Source organism: Chelonoidis abingdonii, chromosome 1, assembly GCF_003597395.2.
Source record: "Chelonoidis abingdonii isolate Lonesome George chromosome 1, CheloAbing_2.0, whole genome shotgun sequence".
In the NCBI taxonomy this organism is placed as follows: Eukaryota; Metazoa; Chordata; order Testudines; family Testudinidae; genus Chelonoidis; species Chelonoidis abingdonii.
The window spans coordinates 50,034,731-50,046,036 of NC_133769.1; positions in this window are offsets into that span (position 1 = coordinate 50,034,731).

Sequence of the window (11,306 nt, forward strand, 5' to 3'; positions counted from 1 at the left end):
ATACTAGGACCCCCAATAGTCCTAGTTGGTGGCAGCGAGAATATCCAAGCTGGTAGTGAGCTTGGGGGAGTTTCAGGTAAGCCCCCAGATTTTGGACGCAAAAGTCCAGGTTTGGGACAGCACCCAGGTCCTGGACGCTAAAGTCCAGATCTGGGACAGGAGGCTATTACCACAGCACCATACTCACTCTTCATTTAAAAAGACACCATCAACTTAAAAATTCTCCTTTTTCTGACAATATTTTAGCATACTACTGCTTACATTACTAGTGCTGCAAGCAACACCTAGAAGGAGTATAACTTACAGATATTAAATAAACAGCTCTCTTTTTCCAGTTGTTTACTCTTTGCATTTAGCAGCATGTTGGGTGCATTCCACAAAGTTCTTAGGTCCCTAAGTCCTGTTTTTGGGCAACACTACATCCCAGAAAACTCCTGCATGGCTGCCGCTGAACCTTGTAGGCATAGAATTGCCAACCTTCCAGGATTGTCCTAGAGTCTCCAGGAATTAAAGATTAATCTTCAGTTAAAGATTATGTCATGGGATGAAACCTACAGGAATACAGCCAACCAAAATTGGCAACCCTATTAGGTGCCTAAACTCACTCGGTGCCTAAGATTTTGCCTCTGGGCATGCGCGCTGCATTCTCACTCTAGGCACCTGGGTGCTTATCTCCCACCGGAATATGCACACTGCTGTCTCCTGTGAGGTGTCCGGATGCCTATCTCCCACCAAAGGCCCAGAATGATTCACAAACCAGGAAAGATAGGCCTTCAGCTTAAACTCGTAGGTATTCTCAAACCTACTGGATTCAGCTCCTCAGACAAGTTCACATAAAACATCTGGGGGGCAGAGGAGCAGGAGACCAAGAATAGGGAATTTCCCTTATAACCTTGTGGGACCGGGAACTCACCCAGATTAGGGGAAGACCCCCTGTTCAAATCCCCTATCTCCTGACAGGGAGAAGGGATTTGAACTGAATCTACCACCTCACAGGTTAATTCGTGACTGCCTCACTCTCTCCTATAAAGTTGTTCCATTTTAATTAAATAACTGAATAATTAAATATTAGTTAGGAGAGTAGAAGTGTTAGAATGACTCTGTAGCCTAGTGTTTAGGGCACTCACTTAAAGGGGTGGGGAGTGGGACTTAAATAATGGGTCTCCCATATCCTGTGTGAGTATCCTACCCACTAGACTAGATGATAGGGAAAAGGTATGGCACTACTTGTGGTAAAGCTAAACATGTGCATACGTTTTTGCATGATCAGGGCCTTATATCCAAGCAATCCCTAGCCGTCAAGGTGGCCCCTGAAGGCTGTTGGCAACCAGCGTAGATTGAAGCAGCCTTTGGGCTGCTCAAATTTATGCTGAGGACTTGCCTTGCATCTCCCGTTTTGGGGAACTGTATACAAGTTTCACAGACTTTTTTCACCTTAACAGTGTTGCACCAAAAATTCCTTGCTGGTCTGGGAAATCTGGCCCTTTAGATACTAATCTCTATATAAAATATATTTCAACACATTCGTGCATGTCAGAAGAGCACAACTCTGAAGAAGGTTATTAGCTTTTTTTACTTCATATCATAAATGCTATGTACTTCCCAAATGTAATTCGGAGTGTGTTCTCTACATTACCTATTTTGATGCAATTTAAAAGATAATGGGATATATTCAGCGATGAACCAACGAAGTGTATGGCTAGATTTGGCTCATTATCTTTTAATTGTATACACTGTTTGGGTTAACTTTTAAAACAAATTATTGATTCTGCAAAGATGTAACTATGCAATACTGTATTTGCCAAAAGCTTTCCTTCATAAGCCAGGCTTAGTATATAAACTAGTCATAGGAATCTTTATAGGAAACTTTTCCTTTTAATAACTACAGAATTTAATTAGACATGCGCTGATAATGAATCTAATTCTACTATGAGTGAAGTCAATATTAAACTCCCATTGATTTCAGTTAGGCAAGATCACACTCATATTATATAGCCTGCATTCAGGAAGCATTTGTTCCCTTAACATACTAATAGCAATATATTTTTTCACATTAAAATAGTTTCAAATTGCCCAAGTTCTGTTTGTTAGCATATCACTCGTGCTAGCCTGTCATGCAGGCAAAAACACTGCAGCATAATAGTCATTAGAGAGCTAGGCTTAACAAGCTCTCTGGGACTCAGAAGAGTTTATTGTTTAACTTTGTGTTTGGGAACTCATTCAAGTCAAACAGGATTATGGAAAATGTTTAACCCTTTCTAAATAATATTAAAGCCAAAGCATTGGTTACTAATCTTGAAATGCAGTTTTATGTTTTCAGTTTCTTATGTCTGTCATGTTAAGGTGTTTGGACTTTGAACTAACATGCCAATAGCCTTGAAGCAAAATTCCATGTTGAAATTTATGTTTATGTAACACTCGGCTTTTTCACCAATACCATCAATTTCATTGTCTACAGTAAAAAGAAAAAGAAAGAAAAGGAAACAATAAATAAGTCAGAACTGGGAGAATTAGAAATGAACAGCACAGACAACATACATTCTCCAATTAAAAGCTAGCAAGATAGCAGTTTTAAAATGCTGCTGGTAAGGGACTTTTGATTATTAACAGCATGCTTCCACAGATGCTGGCTTCTGCCTTTCCCCAGAGGTGCTCAACCCTGCCCAGCCCCAGCCCCAACCCCACCCTGCTTTTCCCGACCCTGCTCCTGCCCCTCCTCTTCTTGTCCCTGCTCGACCCCCACCTGCCTTTTCCTGGCCAGTTCCACCCCTGCCCCACTGCTCCCTCTCCCCCACTGCCTCCTGCACGCTGTGGAACAGCTGATCACAGCTGGTAGGAGGCACTGGGAGGGTGGGGGAAGAGTTGATGGGTGGGTGGGAGGCATTGGGGGGAGGGACAGGGAACTGGCTGCTGGTGGGTGCTAGGCACCCACTAATTTTTTTTCTGTGGCTGCTCCAGCCCATGGAGTCGGCACCTATGCGTGCTTCTAATACAGAAGGATTTTTGTTTATTAGACAGAGGATTTAAATGATCTTGTAAAGACTGGAACTACCCTCTCAAACCAACTGTACCTCTGACTTCTTCCCAAGTGTCGACTCCATAACAGTGTTTTGTCATTTCTTTCTTATGTACTCATCTGGCCTCCATTACCTAGTATCAAGCACCTCAAAATGTGTAATGTATTTATCCTCACAACACCTCTGTGAGGTAGGGAAGTGCTATTATCCTCATTTTACAGATGGGGATCTGAGGCACAGACTGTGGCCTGGATGCACAAAGTTATTTAGGCTCCTAACTTCCATTAATTTGAAATCAAAAGACATTTGGAGCCTAAATACATTTGTGGATCTGGGCCCCTTAGTCTATCACTGTAAGGCATGTTTTCTAATTCTGTAATCATTTTCGTGACTCTTCTCTGAACCCTCTCCAATTTATGTTCTTATCAACTTCCTTCTTGAATTGTGGGCACCAGAACTGGACAGAGTGTTCCAGCAGCAGTTGCACCAATACCAAATACACAGGTCTCTGCTCCTACTTGAGATTCCCGGTTATGCATCCAAGTATCGCATTAGCTCTTTTGGCCAGAGTGTCACATTCAGAGCTCACGTTCAGCTGATTATCCACTACACCCCCCAAATCTTCATCAGAGTCACTGCTTCCCCATCCTGTAAGCATGGCCAGCGTTCTTTGTTCTTGATGTACATGTTTACATTTAGCTGTGCCCACTGTTGACTCAAGCAAGTATCTAGATGCCTATCTCAGGCCTAAGCCCCAGTGCAATCCACAAACCAGTGAAGAGAGACATTTCTCGCCTATCTTGTCTACAGAGCCTGATCTGGTAGGTGTGCTCGAAAGCACCATTAGAAATCTGGCTAATCGTACTAGTACCTTACTGAAAACTGTCAGCCCAGTGGTTAAACTGCTTACCCAGGATGTTGAAGAGTTCAGTTCAGTTCCTCCCTTTGCCTGATAGGGGAAAGAGGGTATGAAGAGAGGTCTCCCTCCTCTCGGGTGAGTGCTCTAGTCACTGATTTTTATGGGATATTTTGATACAGGCTCCCTCAGACTATCCTGTTAAAGCTAGTCCACTCTGGATTAAATAGTCATTTAACGAGAGACACAGCGTCCATTACACTCCTCTAATGAGTCTTAATTTATAAAAAGTGGAACATCTTCCACAGGAGGGAGCCCAATTCCAGTATACCCGCTAGCACAGGGGTCGGCAGCCCTTCAGAAGTGCTGTGCCAAGTCTTCATTTATTCACTCTAATTTAAGGCTTCACATGCCAGTAATACATTTTAATGTTTTTAGAAGGTCTCTTTCTATGTCTATAATATATAACTAAAATATTGTTGTATGTAAAGTAAAGAAGATTTTTAAAATGTTTAAGAAGCATCATTTAAAATTAAATTAAAATGCAGAGCCCCCCAGACCGGTGGCCAGGACTCAGGCAGTGTGAGTGCGACTGAAAATCAGCTCGTGTGCCACCTTTGGCACATATGCCATAGGTTGCCTACCCCTGCTCTAGCAAGTCATTAGGACTCTCATTTTGGAGGGGGAGATTCAAATTCAGGCTCCAGATCAGGGATTCAAACCTAGGTCTCACACATCCCTGTTAAGTGATCTGGCTATTGGGAATAATTAATCATTATGGCCATCTTTCATGCAGGTTAGGTGTGCTTAACGCATGCCAAGCAAACTGGGACCTGCTGGGGAGACAGGCAGGGGAAACCTAGTTTGTGAATCCTGCCAGGGCATAGGCATAAACTTTGCATCACCAAGATTTAGGTGCTTTGCAAGTGCCCACTGACAGAAACCTAGGTGGCAGCTTGAGCAGGGATTTTGAGTGAATATTTGATTTTTCAGTTCAGCGGCCAAAACAAAAGAAAAAACAAAAACCAAAAAACCAAAATGATTAGTTTGGAACTGAAACTATTTTTTTGTTTTGTTTTTCTCACTGAATCAAAAACAACCCCAAAGAAATTTCATTTGGGTTGACTGAAATGTCTCAACATTTCTGAATTGATTTTTCATTTTTTTAAAACCAAAACTATTTGCCAAATTAGACCCAAAATTGTAAATAGTTTTCGGGTCCCCAAAATGCATTTTTTGGCATATTTAGTATTGGCTGAAAAGATTTCACAACTCCAGTTCTGAAGCTCTCAGTGGTGGCTAAATGTTGGATTTAATGGTAGTTGGGCACTTAAGTTCCTTTGTGTATCTAGCCCGAAGTTACTTATGCACATCTGAAAATGTTACCCCTTGCAAGAATGTATTGTTAATATTTTAATAATAAATATTTAACATTGTTCATCCCAAAAGATTCTAAAGTGTTCTCATATCACATGGGCTAGTTGCATTAACTCCCATGTAGATTTCAGCTTGGAAATATGCTGAGTCCCAAGGTGAGCATGCCACAAAGAGGGTCTGCGTCCCATCTTCAGGCACATCCTGCCCCCAACATACCCCATCACCACACAGAATCACAGAACTGGAAGGGACCTCAAGAAGTCATTGAGTCCAGTTCCCTGCACTCATAGCAGGACTAAGTATTATCTAGATCATCCCTGACAGGTGCTTTCTGACCTGCTCTTAAAAATCTCCAATGATGGAGATTCTACAACCTCCCTAGGCTTATTTCAGTGCTTAACCATCCTGACACTTAGGAATTTTTTCCTAATGTCTAACCTCAACCGCCCTTGCTGTAGTTTAAGCCCATTGCTTCTTGTCCTGTTCTCAAAGGTTAAGGAGAACAATTTTTCTCCCTTCTTCTTCCAACAACTCTTTATGTACTTGAAAACTGTTATCATGTCCCTTCTCAGTCTTCTCTTCTCCAGACTAAACAAACCCAATTTTTCAATCTTCCCTCACATGGAGGGGCTGCTGTGGCTCCTCAGCATCAGAGGGCATATACCAGATCTGCTGCTTCCATTTCTCAGACAGTTCTATTTGCTACCCCTTTGTCCACTTAATAAGAGGAAAACAACTAGCCACAAATCAGCAGGTGGAAGTTTATAACCCCCTGAATCAGATTAAGTCTCAAGGGGAATATTTCTAATAACCTTTGTTATCTCCAGTGATCAAGACTGTAGTTAGAAATTACTTGAGTGTTGTGACAACTTGTTCTATGGCAATCCCTCACCCAAAAAACAAACAAACAAACAACCCAATAAAAGCTTCGGGACTTATCCAGCTTGACTGAAGACACTAGATATTGGATCTTGCTATGAAAGGAAGATATTTTAGATCACCGTGCAGAGTTCTCTCTCTTATTTACTAGTAAATGCAGAGAAAAGTAGATGGGGACATCATTGCCTGTGATATGGATCACAAGCAAGTTTTAGCAAGTGTTATTAAAGGCAGGGCTAATCAGGTGCAGTTGGAATCCTAATCTGTTTCTGCTAGAGTGCATTTGGAGATAGTTCCTAAATGAGCTCTAGAAGATAACATGGCTAGTTTAAGGGTTATATTGTTTTACTTTTGATATTTGTCAGGAAAGATCCATGTGTGTCTTCTGGTGAGGATATGACTGGTGCTTACTTTTATATTGAACCTATTGGAGTTTTTTAAATTTGACATTTCAAATAAGAAATTGCTTCTTGAGATATCATTATTTATTCACAAATTTAAGCCTGAACTGTGCCTATCTTGGAGAGGGTGCAGCCTGCATTCCCCTCGCCTGGGTTCACTAATGGTGCTGCCATGCCTGTTCTCTCTGGAGAGGCTAATAGCACGGTGGCCACAAGCCTTTTATAGACCTTGGGCAAAGCCCGTTGTAGTGACTGAGAGTCTTTCCAGGCCCTGAGGCTTGTTGTGGCCTCTTTCTCATATGCTTATTTCCTTTGTACTCATTGTACAGTTAGGTTTTTATTTTTCACAGGGTGCACACTGGGGGTGTGTTTTTGATGTTTGTGGGCTTGTATGGGATGATGATCTCTTTTCCTTAAGAAGGTTGGTTGTTTTGCATTGATAATTTGTAAGAAAACATTACACGGATGTTTTTAAAAAGCATATTAATAGGCACATCCTGTATCCCAGAAGACTTTTATTAAAGGGTTATTGACAAACAGGTTAGGTCTAAATTCAAGGTGCTTGTTGGGGGTCTGGCTGGTTTTAGGGTCTGCTCCTATCAGGTACTGAGCACCTCCTGCGATGCTCTGTGCACCCATAACTCACTTCACTTCAGTGATAGTTGAGGGCTCTCAGCACCTGATAGTTGAGGGCATTTACACATCTGAGATATACTGAACATATAGCATGATTGGGCCCAAAATATGTTACATAGAGTTCTGAATTACCGTGTTTATATTTGACACAGTTGTGGTTGGATCTTGCTACATGTTGAAGGCCATTGAAGTCAGTGGCAATTAAAAGCATTCAGTTCTCTTCACAGTGCTCTTAGAACCTCCCCCTATTGAACCCATGATAATTAGGGACATGAAAGATATCTTGCAGAAGCCATACTGCCTCATATAGTTACACAGCTAGTTTGAATGAAACTTCCTTCTATCTATCTTCAACTAACTTTGCATAACTGGCAGGCTATAAAAAGGACACAGGCACCAGGAAATACTTCCTGAACATTCTTAAAACTAATTTTCAAGGTAGGGATAATGCTGTGAACGTATCATTTAAATATGTCTTCCTCTCAAGGAAATAAGTTAACTATGATAATGAAACAAGATAACTATGATACTGCCATCTGGTGGTTTCTATTACAAAATCGAGATAGTATTTTTCAATTATTGATTATTTCTTCAATGGTGATACAAGTGTGCATAGCACTTTACGCATAAATAAGAAGCACAGTTTCTGCCCAAAGAAGTTTACACTCTAAGGGCTAGGTTTTCAGAGATAGTTTAGATTACCATCTCTTGGCACCTAAGCAGGTGAAGTGCTTAACTTTCCTTTATTTCAGTTAGGTTAATAAGTGACTTGTCCTCTTCTATGTAACGTGTTTTAAAACACTACTGGTTTAGACATGACTCCTACACTAATGCAGCCCCAACATCCCATTAATGCAGGTTAACACAACCCGAGAGTGGCCGTGACTCCTGCAGATTGCGTCTGGGATAGGTTATGATCCTGAGAGTAAGAAGTTGTAGAATGTAGGAAGCAGAGAGCATATCCTCATGGAGCTCTGTGGTTTTGTGGTGTAAGAATGAGTACCAACCTCATGGCAGACTGTTAAAGGAGCAGGGCACAAACCCCAAACTGGCTGAGAGTTCTATACCAACCAAGTGTCAAGTCTAAACTCCTCAGGCACCATAACAGGCTAACCATGGAATCACAGACAGTCCCTTTTGGTGCTCAGGTATATCTTGCCACCTAAGCAAACTTGCCTTTGTGATAGATAGTCCCTTTTACACACACACACACAAATAATAATACTAATAAAAAATAATACTCAAGTTACTTCCAATCCCAAAGGACTAGTCACTTACCCCACGTCAACTTCACTTTAGATCTTACACTAAAGACAATGCTTGTAGACAATTCTATAATAAATTATCTAAAGATTTATTAACTAAGAAAAATAAATAATGGTTATTTACAAGGTAAAGCAGGTAAACATATACACAAAAATAAGTAGTGTCTTAAGTTCCAAAAGATGATATAGAGCTTGCATATTATAGTAGCTTCTATGTCCTTTAGAGCTAACCTGAGCTAGGCAGCTGGGGATCCCTTGTTTATGCTTAGAAATCTTGCTCTCCCAAAGTCCAAGCAGCACAGAGATACAGTTTCTTCCTGTTAGGGATTTTTATTCTCTTCTTCACAGAGTTCATGGTAATGGGACGAGTTCACAAGCACGTCGCCTCTTTATGGTGCATGGGTGTGTGGGGAGGAATGCAATTAACAACATTTTTGTTCTTTCATGTTTCACAATGGCTCATTTGGTTTCAATGGGCCTTCTTGGTAGGCCAGACCTAACACCTTTTGTAGGAAGCCAGCATTTTATATTAATGAACGTTCCCTTCCTGTTTGATGACTTACAATTACAGAGGATTAGTCAGCAAACACTTATTACTTTATAACATGGCGTACAGGTGTTATAAGTGAGATTACTACATGCAACATCCTACAAGCCTTTCATAAAGTCTAAATGCTAAACACATTCTTATAAATGTAACCTCTATTTTAACAATACTAACATACATGTGATCCAGACTAATTCCAGCAATGTATTTGTCAGTGTTCAGTTGAGACATAGGGTTCTTGGCAAGAGCTGGCATCTGGTTTGCCAGCGCCACAATCAGAATTCTATAACTGGCTTCTAAGGTTTTCCAGGGCTTTCACAGCTCAAGAGTCCCCTGATCTAGTGTTGCTATGTACATAAACATGACAGCCATGATGTGGTCAATAGTATTTGAGCAAATGTATCATGAAAATAAAAGGAAACACAAAGGAATCAGTCAGAAATGTCTGAGCCATTCCCTCAACACATCTTCAATAATTGCCCAGTGAATCATGGTATTCAAAAAAAAGACTCTGTCCTCCTAAATGCTGAATTGTTGTTGCTTGTGTTTACTAAGATTCAAACCAGAGTGGCAAATTCCCATAATAGACAGAGAGAGAGAGAGAGAGAGAGAGAATATTTGAAACAAAGCTACTCATAAAATGTTGCTGCAGTATGATGTGCAGCATGAATTGTTTTAAGATTATAATTCATATTAAGAAATTGCTATGCTCAAAGTAGCAGAATTATTATTTCTGGCAAGACAACTCAGCCTTTTAGGGAAATGAGTAATAACCAACTCCTTTGAAAATCAGATTTAAAGACACTTATGGAAGGAGGTTAGATTATGCTATATAAAGAAGAAACTGGAGGTCTTAGCCATAGTGAGTTAAAAACTCCTAAATAAATAATGCTAGAAGGGCATGTTGGTACAAAATATATAGGATAATAGACCATGTCACCAGTTGTTGGCATATGCTCCTTTTTAGTTCACACTAAAGCCATCTTTTCATATGCTGTAATACATATACTGCTTACCGTATTTTTCACTCTATGCATCTGATGAAGTGGGTTTTAGCCCACGAAAGCTTATGCCCAAATAAACTTGTTAGTCTCTAAGGTGCCACAAGTACTCCTCATTGTTTTTGTTGATACAGACTACCACCGCTACCACTCTGAAACCTAAAGCCAAACAACAATTTATACTTTTTCACTAGATTCAGCATGTTGCAAAAGGCACTTGAAATAATTAACAACTGGAATTAAACTACTTAGATTTCACATCAAGCATTTGACTTTCTGTAATCACCGCTTCAGCTAATTTATTATTCGCTCCAGTCATCCATTTTAATTACAAGTAATATTTGTCTCGTAGTTACTTTTTTAGTTGCTCATAATTCATTCTTTTGTAAGTCTGAATAATGACTGAAAGCATTTCTACTCTCCCCTCTTGTACCAGAAGTGTTGGGACATTTCTATTAACAAAATATAACACATAGTCCATCTGTTTGATTAGCAGTTGTCCACAAGTTCATAAGCTCATAAAAGTCATTTTCAAGGGAGTCTGTCTCTGCTCTGTCACCAGGGGTGGCTCCAGGCACCAGCACACCAAGCCCATGCCTGGGGCAGCAAGCCCCGGGGGGCGCTCTGCTGGATGCGGTGAGGGGCAGCAGGCAGGTTGCCTTCAGTGGCATGCCTGCGGAGGGTCCACTGGTCCAGTGGCTTCAGCTGAACTCCCGCAGGCGTGCTGCCAAATCCGCGGGACCGGGGACCTCCTGCAGGCAAGCCACTGAAGGCAGCCTGCCTGCCGTGCTTGGGGCAGCAAAATACTTGGAGCCACCCGTCTGTCACAAGTTCTGATACTGATGATGGAGGCTTCTGCATCTCTTTTCAGTTTATTTCACATTAAGCAGAAAGTTTCTGCAGCAATTTTAGTTCCATTCTCCGACTAGTCAGTTTTGAACACCTTAAATCCCCAACTATGTCAATATCTTATGAAATAACAGTTCGTACGTACTCAATGGTTAACTATTTAATTCCAAGTTACTGAGCATATGGCAAGCTATTTAGAAAGTGTACCAAAACTAACAATTACAAACTATCCAGAACTATAAAACACTTCATTTACCAGTATTACATCAGTCTTGGATAGAATACAAGATCAGGTACAGAAATAGGTGATTGGTATGGCATGTGACAAATATGAGGATAACCTCATGGGGCATTCACCAATCCAATAGTTGGGACACTGATAATTGTTCATATGTCAGTGTCTGTCTCTAGATGGATGACCTTGCTGTGTCAGTGGATTGTTGTGGTGATCTGCCCCATTGCACTACTGGTTTTATGT